The sequence below is a fragment of the Brienomyrus brachyistius genome, chromosome 24 (assembly GCF_023856365.1).
Source record: "Brienomyrus brachyistius isolate T26 chromosome 24, BBRACH_0.4, whole genome shotgun sequence".
NCBI classification, from domain to species: domain Eukaryota; kingdom Metazoa; phylum Chordata; class Actinopteri; order Osteoglossiformes; family Mormyridae; genus Brienomyrus; species Brienomyrus brachyistius.
The window spans coordinates 3,545,434-3,559,104 of NC_064556.1; the positions used below are offsets into that span (position 1 = coordinate 3,545,434).

The 13,671-nt window shown below is 46.0% G+C and overlaps 1 protein-coding gene across 2 annotated transcripts in view; it reads left to right on the forward strand.

Moving 5' to 3' along the window:
• The first annotated feature begins 633 nt into the window (after positions 1–633).
• LOC125719962 (collagen alpha-1(XXIII) chain-like) overlaps positions 634–13,671 on the forward strand; it is a 75,835-nt gene continuing 62,797 nt past the window's right edge. For both annotated transcript variants that reach the window (XM_048994872.1, XM_048994871.1), the window contains exons 1-2: positions 634–1,328; positions 1,938–2,007. The gene's annotated coding sequence lies outside the window, so the exon portion shown is untranslated. The remainder of the gene's footprint in view (positions 1,329–1,937; positions 2,008–13,671) is intronic.

Sequence of the window (13,671 nt, forward strand, 5' to 3'; positions counted from 1 at the left end):
TGGTGTGTGGTATTTTCTGTAATGATGTTCTCACACGTTCAGCCAGGTAGTTGTTACTATTGTGAAACGGTGCATTACACAATTCTTCACTTTCAAGTTTTCAAAATATACCACAGTAATACCATATATTCATGTGCATTAAAGCACGAGGGAGCAAAGTACTGGTGTATATAGAGTGTGCATTAAAGATTAAGAGCAAAGTTGCATGTGACCTGAAAGGCTGGTGTGAGGAAAAAAGTTTTAGACGGTACAGCTTGACAGGTAACGAAAATCTAGGCACAAAAACATGCTTTCATGTTTTAAAACGAATACCTTATTTAAAAAGCGAAATATTTCAATTACCGTTCAGTTAAACCACCGGCCTACAATAAACTCAACTGCGCACGTAAAAAATTACAATAATTAACCATTACCATCAAAAAAATAATCTCTGAAAGTGCATTTTTACATCCAGGCCCACACTAAGATGCACGGTAATTTTTTTATCAGATGCCGCAATTACAATATAAGATACTGTCTCCTTTCACTATAATTAACAAATCTTTTATTCAAGACTAACGAATGAATTAAGTGCAGCTGCACAGACCTGTAGCCTAGCAGCAATTATTCCGGTTAATGCTTCGCAAAGTGTTTTAATTTAGCCAGTCGGCGGCAATGCATCAACCCATTCATGAGTGTTTCACATGCAAGTTTGTTACTGACATTGCAGAGTTTTTGCATCGTGCAGAAGTGGGTTTGGGCTCTGACGCATCATCATCATCATCCTCATCCTCCCAGCGCGCGTCCAGCTCGCCAGCTCAGACTAGTTCAGCACCGTCCGCAGCCGCTCATAGAAAAGCGGCCAGTGCTGGCAGCTGTGGATTTTCTGAAGGCTTTAAAAAAAAATCTCATGCTGCAAATTATCATGACTCGGAATTTTTATTACAGTAAATGTCAAGCTCGTGCGTTGTAACGGAGGAAAACCGTAACGCATTTCTTTCACCAGCTCTATAGAAGTCGGCTAATACGTCCGTTTCTGAGTTTCAAAGCTGAAAAGTTGTATGATGGCTTCTGCGGCAAAGTATAAAGAGGAAAGCGAGCCTCGGAATAGTCTTGCGTGGCAGAGCTGTTGCTTTGCAGGGATTCTGCCGACAGCCGCCTGTTTCGTGCTGTCTGTGAGCTCAATATCTCTGGGGCTTCTGCTGAGCTCCAGAACGTCCCATCTGGAGCATCGTGTGAAGGTACTGGAAGCCCAGAAGAGCTCCCTATTCCTGGATGCAGCTTCTGAGTTAGGGGCAGATGGAACCGTACTTACACTTCGGGATGCGATTGAAAAGCTCCTGCAAGAGGTAATGCCTTCCTTTACCCTTTCGGCTCGATGGGATGGATGCGTTTGAAGATGCAATTAGTAGAAATAAAAATATGAGCAACCACATCCCCAGAGATGCCTCAGAATAATACAGTAATGAAAAAGCGTTGCTGTACTCAGTGCGCCTACCTCCTTGACTGGAATGTTTTATATTGTGTTGATTCAATCGACATGAAATAAAAGGTGAATTAAAAGCGGAACTGTCATCCTCGGGTATGCGAATCGGTGGCTTGAGCCTAAAATGGTAAATGGATGCGAGCGAATAATTCTGATCAGTGTGCGTTAAGGTTTTTAACGTAATATTGCCTGAAGCAATGTTTTTCAGTCTGCTCAATTTGCATAAATATTATCGCCATACGATTAAACATTCATTTTAGCGAGGTAACACGCACAACCATCGGTCCTGTTTAGTTTTTAGCGCAAAGAATCGGAAATGGCTGATTATAGGTGCTGGGTATTAACTTAATTTTAGATGCTGTGTTAGTGTGGCCACAGCGTTCGTGCGTTCTTGTGCTTTATCCAGAAATAGTGCGATCTCTGCTTTTGATGTGCGAAATGTATATTTATGTTTTCTATAATCCTCCCGCAGAGACTGGACGCCTTGATGCCTAAACTCCGCTCAGCGAGGGATGTGCCGCAGGACTGTTCTTGCCCGCCAGGTGCGTCTTCCCGTCTGACAGAACTTTAATCCTCCTTCTGGCTATGAGCAGTTCCGTCAACCCATTGGGTGACATAGGCGGCAGCCTAGGGCGTCATCTTTTGAGGGGGCGCCGACTCAGCAAATCAATTTTACTGTGTCTAGGACTGGGGGGCGAAGCTTGCCTGGGGCGCCACCAGGTCTTCGACTGGAACTGGCAATGAATTATATCGTCCTCTTAACTCTTATAAAACTCTTATAAAACTGGTGGTTTTTTTTACTAGAGTTTAAATGGTGAAATTTTAGCACTTTTATTCAAGTTTCTGCTTGTCTAGGTATTGTGTCATGGTAGCTTGAATTTGTAAGAATTTGTGTTAAAATATCGCTCTGTTAGGCGATAAGACTTTAAGGTGTGAATATCTCTGTTATGTGCAGCAAACATTTATGTAAATGCAGTATCAGTGCTTGTTAGGAATGTTTTAATACTATGTGTAAATATACAGATGCTCCTCTGCTTGCGAGTGAGATACGTTCCGGACGGCCGTTCGTAACTTGAAATGTTCGTAAGTCGTTATTGAACATCATTTTAAGGGCATACGCAAGTACTAAGAACTAGGATGCTGGGAGTATGCACGCTACGCTGCTGCGTGGCGGGAGTAGCGGACAGAAGTCGTACCAGGCGGAATTAGCGCGCAGAAAAAAATATATATTGGGGACAGGAAACAGGAGCCGAATTAACACAATTTGAACTTACTGTCCTCTTCGTTCGTAAGTAGAGGAGAATCTGTAGTGGAGTAGGGCTCTGTGTCCATATGTGAAGGTTATGGGTTGGAATCCCTTGGCTGGGACAGTAACTGTACCATCACTGGGCCCTTGAGAAAAAGGTCCTGAACACAGGGCATTTTCTAGCCATCGAAAAGATCAGGGGTTAAGTCAAGTTTACCTGGGGCTTGACTTTTTTGTTTTTGAAGGAGGATAATTGGCATCGGGGCTGCTGCTTACGAACGTTCAGCTTATTGTCCCGAATGTTGGGACCTAACGACGGCCATGCCTTAACCCAAACAGCTCCTGATATGCTAGACGCTGGTCTTTGACCTCAAGATTTACAAGATCGCACATCGCTTTGGATAAAAGTGTCCGTGTAAATGAATATTTGTAAAATTTCAATGAAAACGACAACCACAGTGGACTTTCAGGTGCTGCAAAGACTTCAGTGGAACCAGACAATGTTTAATACTTTCAGCCAAGTCGCAGTCATCAGTTAAAGGGCTATGTTTTGATTCATCTGGGTTGTTAAATATTTTCCATAGTTAACACATTGCAAAAAAATAATAATAAATGAATATAAGCAGACGAAATGCATTTGTAGATGATAAAAATGGAGCAGAAACACTCGTGTTTATGTGCGCAGCTGAATATTGCAGTTTTTAAGGGGAATTTTATTACTTTATTGACTGATTGATCATTGATGCTGCATCACCGTTTTTTGCCTTGTTTAGAGATGTTTACAAACTCCACTGTTTTGTACATTGCAGTGTTTCACATTACATCTGGTAGTAATTATCCGCCCCCCCCCCCCCCCACACTCCATTCACACTCCGGTGATTGAAGGCAGCTGGGGGAAAATAGGTGGGGAAAAATGACTGATATTAAAGATTAGTGCGGTTCATTGATCTCCAGTGACTGAACTGTACAAACTACATGAAACTTAACTGCCGCCCGCCAAACCATAAACGTGGTAAGCAAGCACATCCAGATGACTGGGAATACACACCCTCCAGCTCGTTTAGGATCGCACTCCGACACCTGTGGCTTGTGATCCGGCATAGATGCCTAAATTAGGAGTCACAACAAGATTCAAAGCATTTATTGTCATATGTACAGTAGAGAAGCGCATTTCTCTGTGCAATGAAATTCTTACTTTGCTGTCCACGCAGAAATGTCGAGCATTCTAATGCATTCAGGACTATTCAGAATGTGGTTGTAGCACATACTGTTTTTCTTTGCTGTTATTTCTTTGTATTTCCTTGGGACGATAGTTTGACAGACTCAGGGTTGTAGTTTTGAGGCAACTGCTCGCAATTCTGCATTTCCAGCCTCGGGGGGCTTATTTCTGGCAGCGGTGCTGTCATTCAAATTAGGGGGAGAGCGAAATCTGCATTGTGTTGGCAATCCTTGTAGTCACAGAGGAGTAATTCTGACATGGAACTAAAACCTCAAATGTTTCAGTTGGGTGTAAACTGAAAGCTACTCGAAGGATAAGTGGACCATTACTAGAAGTTGGACGGATTCTGGTTGAATGGAGGTACATCTGAGCTGGCAGTCAGGCTTAACATCTTGATTTAACAGAACTGTGGTTATATTTTTTCAATGTCTATATATATATATATATATATATATATATATATATATACACTCCATGTGCTGAGGTGGGTAGTTCGGTCCAGAAAGTAAAAATCCAGGCCAAGATTTTGTGTCAACCGAACAGCTGAGTTCTCTGTGACTGTGACTCTTTATGCGCAACTGGTTGGTTGAAACAAAATCACTCACTGGACCTGAACTACCCACCTTTATCTGTGTGCAAATTAATAGATGAAATGGATATTGTCGGTGTGTATGGCCGTTTGGCGTGGTTGCTTTCAGTGCTGTGGTTGAGCTTAGCAAGAGGCACTGTGATTTCTAACTCCACAAACATCCATGGGGGGGGGGGTGTTATCGCCGTGTGTCGCCAGGCAATTGTAGGAAAAACTCCATCTTTGTTTAGAAATTTAATTTCTCTCTTTCAAGTGTGAGCGACGGGACCCTGAAGGGTTGAGAACTTCCTCCAGAGACCCTCCGATCTGCCAGGCCAGTTAGCGGTAAACACCCCTCTGTCCGGACATGGACCCTGCCAGAGATTTCAGGCTGTGCCAGAAGGTCCCTGTGGGGGGGGGGGGGGGGGATTTGGATGCTGCTGTTCTGCTATCAGCGACAGGGAGACGCTTTAAGTCAACCATAGTACCTGCCTATTCAGTGCAACTTTCATTTTCTGGCCAGTTATATGGATAAATATTTTACAGAAGCTGTTTAACAGACCTTCCCCAAGGCTACTGTCTTCCCCAGATATCCTCCATGTCCTCAGCCACTGTAACAGATACTGCCTTGTACTACAGACCTGTCTGGTATGGTGAGCAGATAATCCACGTCATCCTGGACACTTTGAGCTACTTCAGGTTTTACAAACTACCTTAAAACCCAAAGGTTCCTGTGTTTGGCTAAATAGTTCCGTTCTTGTTGCACTTCATGACTGGTTTGTTTCCTTGATTGAGAGACTCATCCAGCTGTTTCACATTAACATTAGTGACACATGCATGATTATAGGAGACTGACCAATCAGCACGCAGCAAGAACTCAGTGCTTAAATGAAATCCAGGTCCTTTTTCATTGAAATGGTAGTTAACAAATCCTGTCCCGGATCAGTGTCCTCCCGGACATGAATTAGCTGGTCACCCCGCTGTCAGGTGCTTGAAGGTTGTTTCCTGCGACAACTTGAGTTTCTCTTCCTCTAGTTCAGTGAGCTTAGGGTAGCGATGTTTGTGTGAAATACGTCTACATTTGTTTGATTCTGGCTCAGAATTTTATCAAGAGTAATATTGCAAATGGAACTTTTGAAAAGTGTGTTAAGTTTAAGGTTCCACAGACGATTCCAGCTTGAGTTTCTCCCATACCTGTTTTTTTTTTTTTTTTTAACGATTAGTGGTCTGTTGTCACTCTCTTAGAATTGGGATTAAAGGGATTGGGTGGGGGGGGGGGGGGGTTAGCATCTTTTGGCTTTTGGAGCCCCCCCAGTTGGCATTATGTGGCAGCAGGTTGACACAAGATCTATGAACATTGCCGAACACTTTCACCGAACACTTTGGCACCACATGCTTCATAAAAGGCCTGAGAAAGCATTTTTTTTCTTCTTGCCTGGAAGGCTTGGAGATGAAAGTGCTCCTTGCATTGTCTATGTTGAATGCTGAACGGAGAAGGAAAGGCGAACGATAAAACTGGCAGTGAGAAAATGTTCCCTTATTGAAAGCACCTGTCTTTCCTTGATCTCTAAAGGCATGTTGGCTTAGAACGGCTCTAAACTTCTCTTCCAGATTTCTGTGCAATATGTAACGCTTTCAACAAATTTTTTTTGGTGACTATTTTGTAACTAAGGTATATGGAAACAGTTAGGGAACGTGTTAAATGACTCAAAGAATATGGGTAATTATTTTGTGGTGCACAAAGTGCAAAGTAACTCGCCGCCACATGCACCACTGAAAGCGCAGTGACACGAAGCCTGCAGTGTCCCATTTATTTTTTTAATGCCCCTCGTAGGGAAGAAAAATGGCCTTAATATTTATCTATCTTTGTGTTTCTGGGGCAAAAATCATGGTGATTTATAACCCATATTGCCACTGCATTAACTAGGTGATTATTTTCTACTAATAACCAGGGTGTAGGAAGCTGAGAATAACCCATATTACAGTCATTATGGCTTTCACCAGTAATCACGTAATAAAAATGTCCTTGTCTTCGCCACTTTCCGTCTGCGGGTGACACCTTGGCCAGAAGCTTCCGCAGATCTGAGAATCGACGAAAGGAGCATCTGTTTCATTTGAGTGTGTCGAAATTCCCTCTTGTCGGCATTAATTTAGTGCTGTGGTTAAACAAGTTCCTGTAGGTGTTAATTGGCTTCAAGTAAATGCTACGTAACAATCAGTCATATTCTACCAACACTTTTGGTGTGGCCAGTGGGTTAGCTTGTCCTGTGGTCTATGTGGATCCCAATGACCCAGTGTAGTGACGGGGACACTGGCCAGCAGGTTAGCCCGTCCTGTGGTCAGTGTGGGTCCCAATGTCCCAGTGCAGTGATGGGGACACTGCGGCCAACAGGGAAGCCCATCCTGTGGTCTGTGTGGGTCCCAATGTCCCAGTGCAGTGATGGGGACACTGTGGCCAGCAGCTTAGCCCGTCCTGTGGTCAGTGTGGGTCCCAATGTCCCAGTGCAGTGATGGGGACACTGTGGCCAGCAGCTTAGCCCGTCCTGTGGTCTGTGTGGGTCCCAATGTCCCAGTGCAGTGACGGGGACACTGTGGCCAGCAGGTTAGCCGGTCCTGTGGTCTGTGTGGGTCCCAATGTCCCAGTGCAGTGATGGGGACACTGTGGCCAGCAGCTTAGCCCGTCCTGTGGTCAGTGTGGGTCCCAATGTCCCAGTGCAGTGATGGGGACACTGTGGCCAGCAGCTTAGCCCGTCCTGTGGTCAGTGTGGGTCCCAATGTCCCAGTGCAGTGATGGGGACACTGTGGCCAGCAGCTTAGCCCGTCCTGTGGTCTGTGTGGGTCCCAATGTCCCAGTGCAGTGACGGGGACACTGTGGCCAGCAGGTTAGCCCGTCCTGTGGTCTGTGTGGATCCCAATGCTCCAGTGCAGTGACGGGGTCACTGTGGCCAGAAGGTTAGCCGGTCCTGTGGTCTGTGTGGGTCCCAATGCCCCAGTGCAGTGACGGGGACACTGTGGCCAGAAGGTTAGCCCGTCCTGTGGTCTGTGTGGGTCCCAATGCCCCAGTGCAGTGACGGGGTCACTGTGGCCAGCAGGTTAGCCAGTCCTGTGGTCTGTATGGGTCCCAATGTCCCAGTGCAGTGACGGGGACACTGTGGCCAGCAGGTTAGCCCGTCCTGTGGTCAGTGTGGATCCCAATGCTCCAGTGCAGTGACGGGGTCACTGTGGCCAGCAGGTTAGCCTGTCCTGTGGTCTGTGTGGGTCCCAATGCTCCAGTGCAGTGACGGGGTCACTGTGGCCAGAAGGTTAGCCGGTCCTGTGGTCTGTGTGGGTCCCAATGCCCCAGTGCAGTGACGGGGACACTGTGGCCAGCAGGTTAGCCGGTCCTGTGGTCTGTGTGGGTCCCAATGCCCCAGTGCAGTGACGGGGACACTGTGGCCAGAAGGTTAGCCCGTCCTGTGGTCTGTGTGGATCCCAATGCCCCAGTGCAGTGACGGGGTCACTGTGGCCAGCAGGTTAGCCAGTCCTGTGGTCTGTATGGGTCCCAATGCCCCAGTGTAGTGACGGGGACACTGTGGCCAGCAGGTTAGCCAGTCCTGTGGTCTGTATGGGTCCCAATGCCCCAGTGCAGTGACGGGGACACTGTGGCCAGAAGGTTAGCCCGTCCTGTGGTCTGTATGGGTCCCAATGCCCCAGTGCAGTGACGGGGACACTGTGGCCAGCAGGTTAGCCGGTCCTGTGGTCTGTGTGGGTCCCAATGCCCCAGTGCAGTGACGGGGTCACTGTGGCCAGCAGCTTAACCCGTCCTGTGGTCTGTGTGGGTCCCAATGTCCCAGTGCAGCGACGGGGTCACTGTGGCCAGCAGCTTAACCCGTCCTGTGGTCTGTGTGGGTCCCAATGTCCCAGTGCAGTGACGGGGTCACTGTGGCCAGCAGCTTAGCCCATCCTGTGGCATGGTAGTCCCAAGTTCTGGCTAAAATTGCCCACTGTAGCCCTTTCAAATCTTGCCTCCTAATCATCCCCTGCATCTAACTGGTGAATTCTCTCCTGCCCCGTCACCACCATCCATTACATGGACCATCCGGCAAACGGTATCGTAGCTTCCGTTCTGCCTCCACGAGACTGTGTAACAGCTTCATTCCACAAGCCTGCAACAATTCTGCAAAGATGAGTGGGCCAAGATTCCTCCAGAGCGCTGTATAAGACTCATTGCAAGTTATCGCAAACGCTTGGTTGCAGTTATTGCTGCTAAGCGTGGCCCAACCAGTTATTAGGTTCAGGGGTCATTTTGTGTTTACTTGTGTTATATTTGACTAATAGTTAAATGTGTTTGATCATCAGAAACATTTTGTGTGACAAACATGCAAAAGAATAAGAAATCAGGAAGGGGGCAAATAGTTTTTCACACCACAGTAGCTCTTCTGAAATCTCATACCTGCATTTTCATGTTTACTCTGTACAATATAGTGACCAGTGCAATAGTACCGTGCAATACAATATAATATAATAACCATGAGCTTTCAGTCACTAATGCCCCCCACTCAGATAATACTGGAGTGTCATGTACTGTTCTGTCCATTAATTGTTCCGGCTGTTCATTGTAAATTGTAATGTGATCACACCCTTTGCACTTTATTGTGTTGTCTGTTTGTCACCTTTTTGCCCTGTTGTATGTGATGCTCAGTGTTACTGGATGTTGCGCCGGGACCATTGGGGAAATGTTATCTCATCACACTCTGTACATGTGTAAAGCCATTCATGAGTAACCTTAACATTAACCGCCTTAGCTACTGTGTGGTGAGCATACTGGCACAGAATGGCTGCTGTTGTGGGGGCTACACAGTGGTGGGGGGGTTGAAGTGGCTCCCCATTGGTTCTGTAAAGTGCTTTGGGTGTCTTGAAAGGCGCTATATAAATGTAACATATATACATGCAAGACATCCATCCGTTCATCTTCCCTCCGAATGAACAGGGAAACATCACTAGGTGACCTGGGGGGGGGAGGGTAAAGGACCACCTAATGGGAATGTTGGTCCATCTCTGGGCACTGATTTGGAAAACTGCGTGTTTATTGAGTACAGGAGGAAGCCACAGTGCACAGCCAGTACACAGTCCAGTGGGTTCGGGCCTTCGGTCCGGGAGGCACGAGTTCACTGCGCTTTCGGCTACGGCACTGCGCCGCCCATATAAATTACCATGAATCTCCATAATTTAAAAAAAGATCGTTTTGATAGCATGTTTATAGTTCGTATCTCCCTTTATTTTTTTCTCTTAAAAAAGAAATTTTACGTAGGGTTTCATTTTACATTTTAAACCGGTTTACAAACTCGGGGACCACTGAAAACTGTTGGCAGCAAGCCTGTACATTTTCCCTAATTAAATCAAGGCTAGACTACACAGCTATGGTATGAGAAGAAGGCCTCTTTTACTATGCTGTGGTCTTAGGGAAATGTGCTACCTGGCCAACTGCACCAACGCACAGTCAATAAAATGCAAGCACATGTTTTAAAGGAAAAAGGACAATACCAGAGGCTAGAGAGAAGATGAACTAAGAGCTTATAGTGCTTTCGCTAATTTTCAGGGAACCGATTTCAGTAATAATATTACTTCTATTGATGAAATCAGTGAAATCACTCTGTCAAGTTTAAGGAAAATTAATTGCAAAATAAACTATCTGCACAAAACAACTCTCTGGCTTTGTGGATCCACACTGTCAAACTGTCAATTTTACAATGTTTATCTAAACTCCAGAAGGCATGAGGGCAGCGTACCATCTCTGACGGTGATTTATTTATGAAACTTGGCTCCGCCGATATGAGGCGCGCCCTAGCAGTGAGTTCATGCTTCTCTAGCTTGCGTGTGGATATCTGATCCATCGGACTCGCTCCAGGTCCGAGTCTACAGCTCTGCGGGTCTGGAGTCCTGGCAAGGAAAGAGGAGACCAAGTATATCAGCTGGGTTCCTACTGGAGCCTCTTCTCGTGCCGGTCAATGACAGAAGAAGGACGGTTAGCAACATCCAACCCCTGCTCTCACGCCAAGCTGGATCAGCAGCGTCGGAATGTTGTTGAACGTTCCAGAATGTCATCGGCCTCTGCGTGATAAAGCATTGATTTGCGTTGTAAGTGCATTGAATTTGTGCAAATGAAGTGGTTCTGCAAAACACGTACTGCAGACTTCACGTCTTGAGGTTATTAATAATATGCGATTGGGCCATTATCCAGCCTGTTCCCAACTGGCATCCCAGCTGGAGAGAACGTCATGCTTGTAGTTTGTGTTTATGATTATTCCCTGTTACCGGATGCTGCCGGCACCAGTCGACGTTGCCTTATTTTAAGTGCTTGGTATTCCCTATTGCTCGGATTTCCGCCTGGTGGCACCATGGTTTGGCCGTCTGTAAAAATTCCTCTTGTCAGCAGGGTATAACTAGATACTGTAAGCCGTTAAACGCCATGTGACACAAATGCCTGACCCTTGACCGCCGTCTGAAGAGTCATTATCAGAGTATTCAAACAGAAGCCTCTTTACCTTTTCTGCACAACCTTCTCCTCTTTCCATTGTTTCTGTGGTCAAAACCACGATATTTGCTAATAAACTGCACTTAAGCTAAGAGACCTTAAAAAGCTTCTTGTAAAATACCCGATTTCGGTAAATAGGTCCCCTTCGTATCGTATACTTTTAAGTTCTCTGGTTTACCAGCGACGTGACGTGCGCAAGTAACTGGGCTTAGATTCCTCACATTAAGATACCATCTCTGCAATGTCACTGCCCACGCTGTCCGTCATTCCCGCGTATGCAAACTCTGGCATTATTATGTTTCAGGGTCTCGGTGATCATTTTCAGGGTGTCCGTAGAGCTATAAAATACAAGATCTGGTTTCTTTTCCATTTTCAAAATAGCTGGCATCATGTCATGGGTGTATCTTGCCTCGTACCCTATTTTTCCTGGGATAGGTTCCAGGTGTACCATAGTATTATACTGAATACGGGGGGTGGGCAGGGAAGGACGGATGGACAGCATAATTCTAGCTGTTCCTTACTATCCGGATATAAAGTGGTGAGGATGCAGTTTTTGAAACGGATATTGGCAAAGCATTCAGGACGTTACGGCTGGGTAGATGTTCCTGAACTCATTCAGATCCCTGACACATTCCCTGTCGACCTTTAGGTCCTAAACCCAAGGCAAACACGTAGGTTACCCATTTCACAAGCCAGAAAGTTATGTCCTGGATATACTGAACCGATTCACTCCAGTAGAATATCAAGCTGTGTGCAAAGGGCTAAAATTGCAGGTTTTCAATAAAACTGTTGGCCAAGTGACCGAGTCATAACAATGTATTACCGAAAATAATAGCAGGAAATGTTCTTTCTGCAGAAGCGCCGTCTGATTTATCTTCAAGTGACTGTTCTCCTAACCACTGGTGGGCTCAGATTTTTTTTTTTTCCTTCCAGTGTCTGAGACTTACTAAATATCGTCTGCTGTTTTCAACTGGCCAAGAAATCCATTTCACCTATATTTCTAGCAGGAAAATGTAGAGAGCGGCTTTCAGAAGCTAGAAAACCCCTATCCTATAATATGTGTATCGTGTCATTGTCCGTTAACGGGTCTCGAGTTGGCGGCATCACGTAAGTAGTGAAGCGACGCTTTTCACAGAGCCTGTGAAACTCAGGCTGTACTTTTTGCAGGCGACGGTAAAGAAATAAATGAAGTCCAAGCGATAGATGATATCTGGAACAAGCCTCGAGTCGCTTTCCCCTCCAAGACAGAGAAGGCGAGGTCTTGCTGGATGTCGCTGGGGTATTCTGGTCTGTATTGCGTTATTTGGAGACGGTGTAGTGCACCTCAAGACAAGGCAGTTTTCCAAGTCCACATGTGAACTACGTACGAGGAGAGTGAACCTGTTTGGATGGAAAGATTAAGTGATGCTTTATTTTGCTCTCGAAAAAAGTAACAGGTGAGAGCAAAGCTTCTGCCGTGAAAGTGCACACTCGGCTATTGGTCGAGCACCCGCAAGGGGGGTTATGGGTTTTGCTGCAGAGCCCAGTGGAGATGTCCCTATTCTGCAGAGGAAGGGATTCGAACCAAAAACCTTATGGTTATGCAAAGGCCTAATCTGCTGAGTCGGGGCGCCTCCCTGATGCTGTCTGCAGGGCAGTTTGATCAGGCTTCCTATCCTGCTGTAATGTGCTTTGTGTAGCTGCAGAAAAAGAGCTAATGAAGGACAATAGCCGCGCTGTCACCGGCCGCTACAGCAGAGAATTTTCAACATTCGTTCCGCGATCGGCAAATACATTAATACACGTAACAAAGACAGACAACAATTTATTGGTTAACTAGCTTTGCACATGCATGAATTTCAAAGTGGTGAATGTTCACTCCCACACACCCAATTAAACCCCGTTTTAATTTAGTTTCATGCATCTGCATAAACAAAATAAAAATAAATATATAATTAAAAAATAAAGGATAATAATATGAATGTAAAATTAGGTGGTGCAGTGATTTGTGGGTTTGGTTCCGGGTCCGTTCTGTGTGGAGTGCACACGCTCTCCCCATGTTCGTGTGGGTTTCCGCCGGGGGCTCCGGTTTCCTCCCACAGTAAAGAAGTGTACGGGATAGGCTGATTGCTGATTGTACATTGGCCCTGTAGTTGTGTGTGTGTGTGTGTGTGTGTGTGTGTGTGTGTGTGTGTGTGTGTGTGCACCCTGCCGGTCCGTTGGCGACCGCCCAGGGTTGGTTCCCCCCCGCGACCACAGTTGGGATTAAGCGGTTTCAAAAAATGGATGGATGGATATATAACACCGACATATATAATATAAACAGATACGAGCGTTTTAAGTGCATGTGGTTGTAGCAGCAATAGCATGTATAAAGACGTATGAAATGTGACGTTAAAGAAAGTAATATTTATTATATACTATATTACCAGTGCAGAGTGATGACGGAAAAATAATTGTACTCTTCAAAGGCGGATGTGATCGCTGCCCGGATGGTCTACAGCCTCTGAGTGTTTCTCCCTCCACCGTGGCCCCATCTCAAGCTGTGTTTGAAAGCACATTTTTACGCGTCTTATTGCGCCCAGGGCGCAGTCTCTCTCCCAGGCGCTTGGCCTCGGGGCGTCCCAAGCGCGGATACCGAGGGTGCTGCGCAGATGTTTGTGCCGTAGCCGCTCTGCCT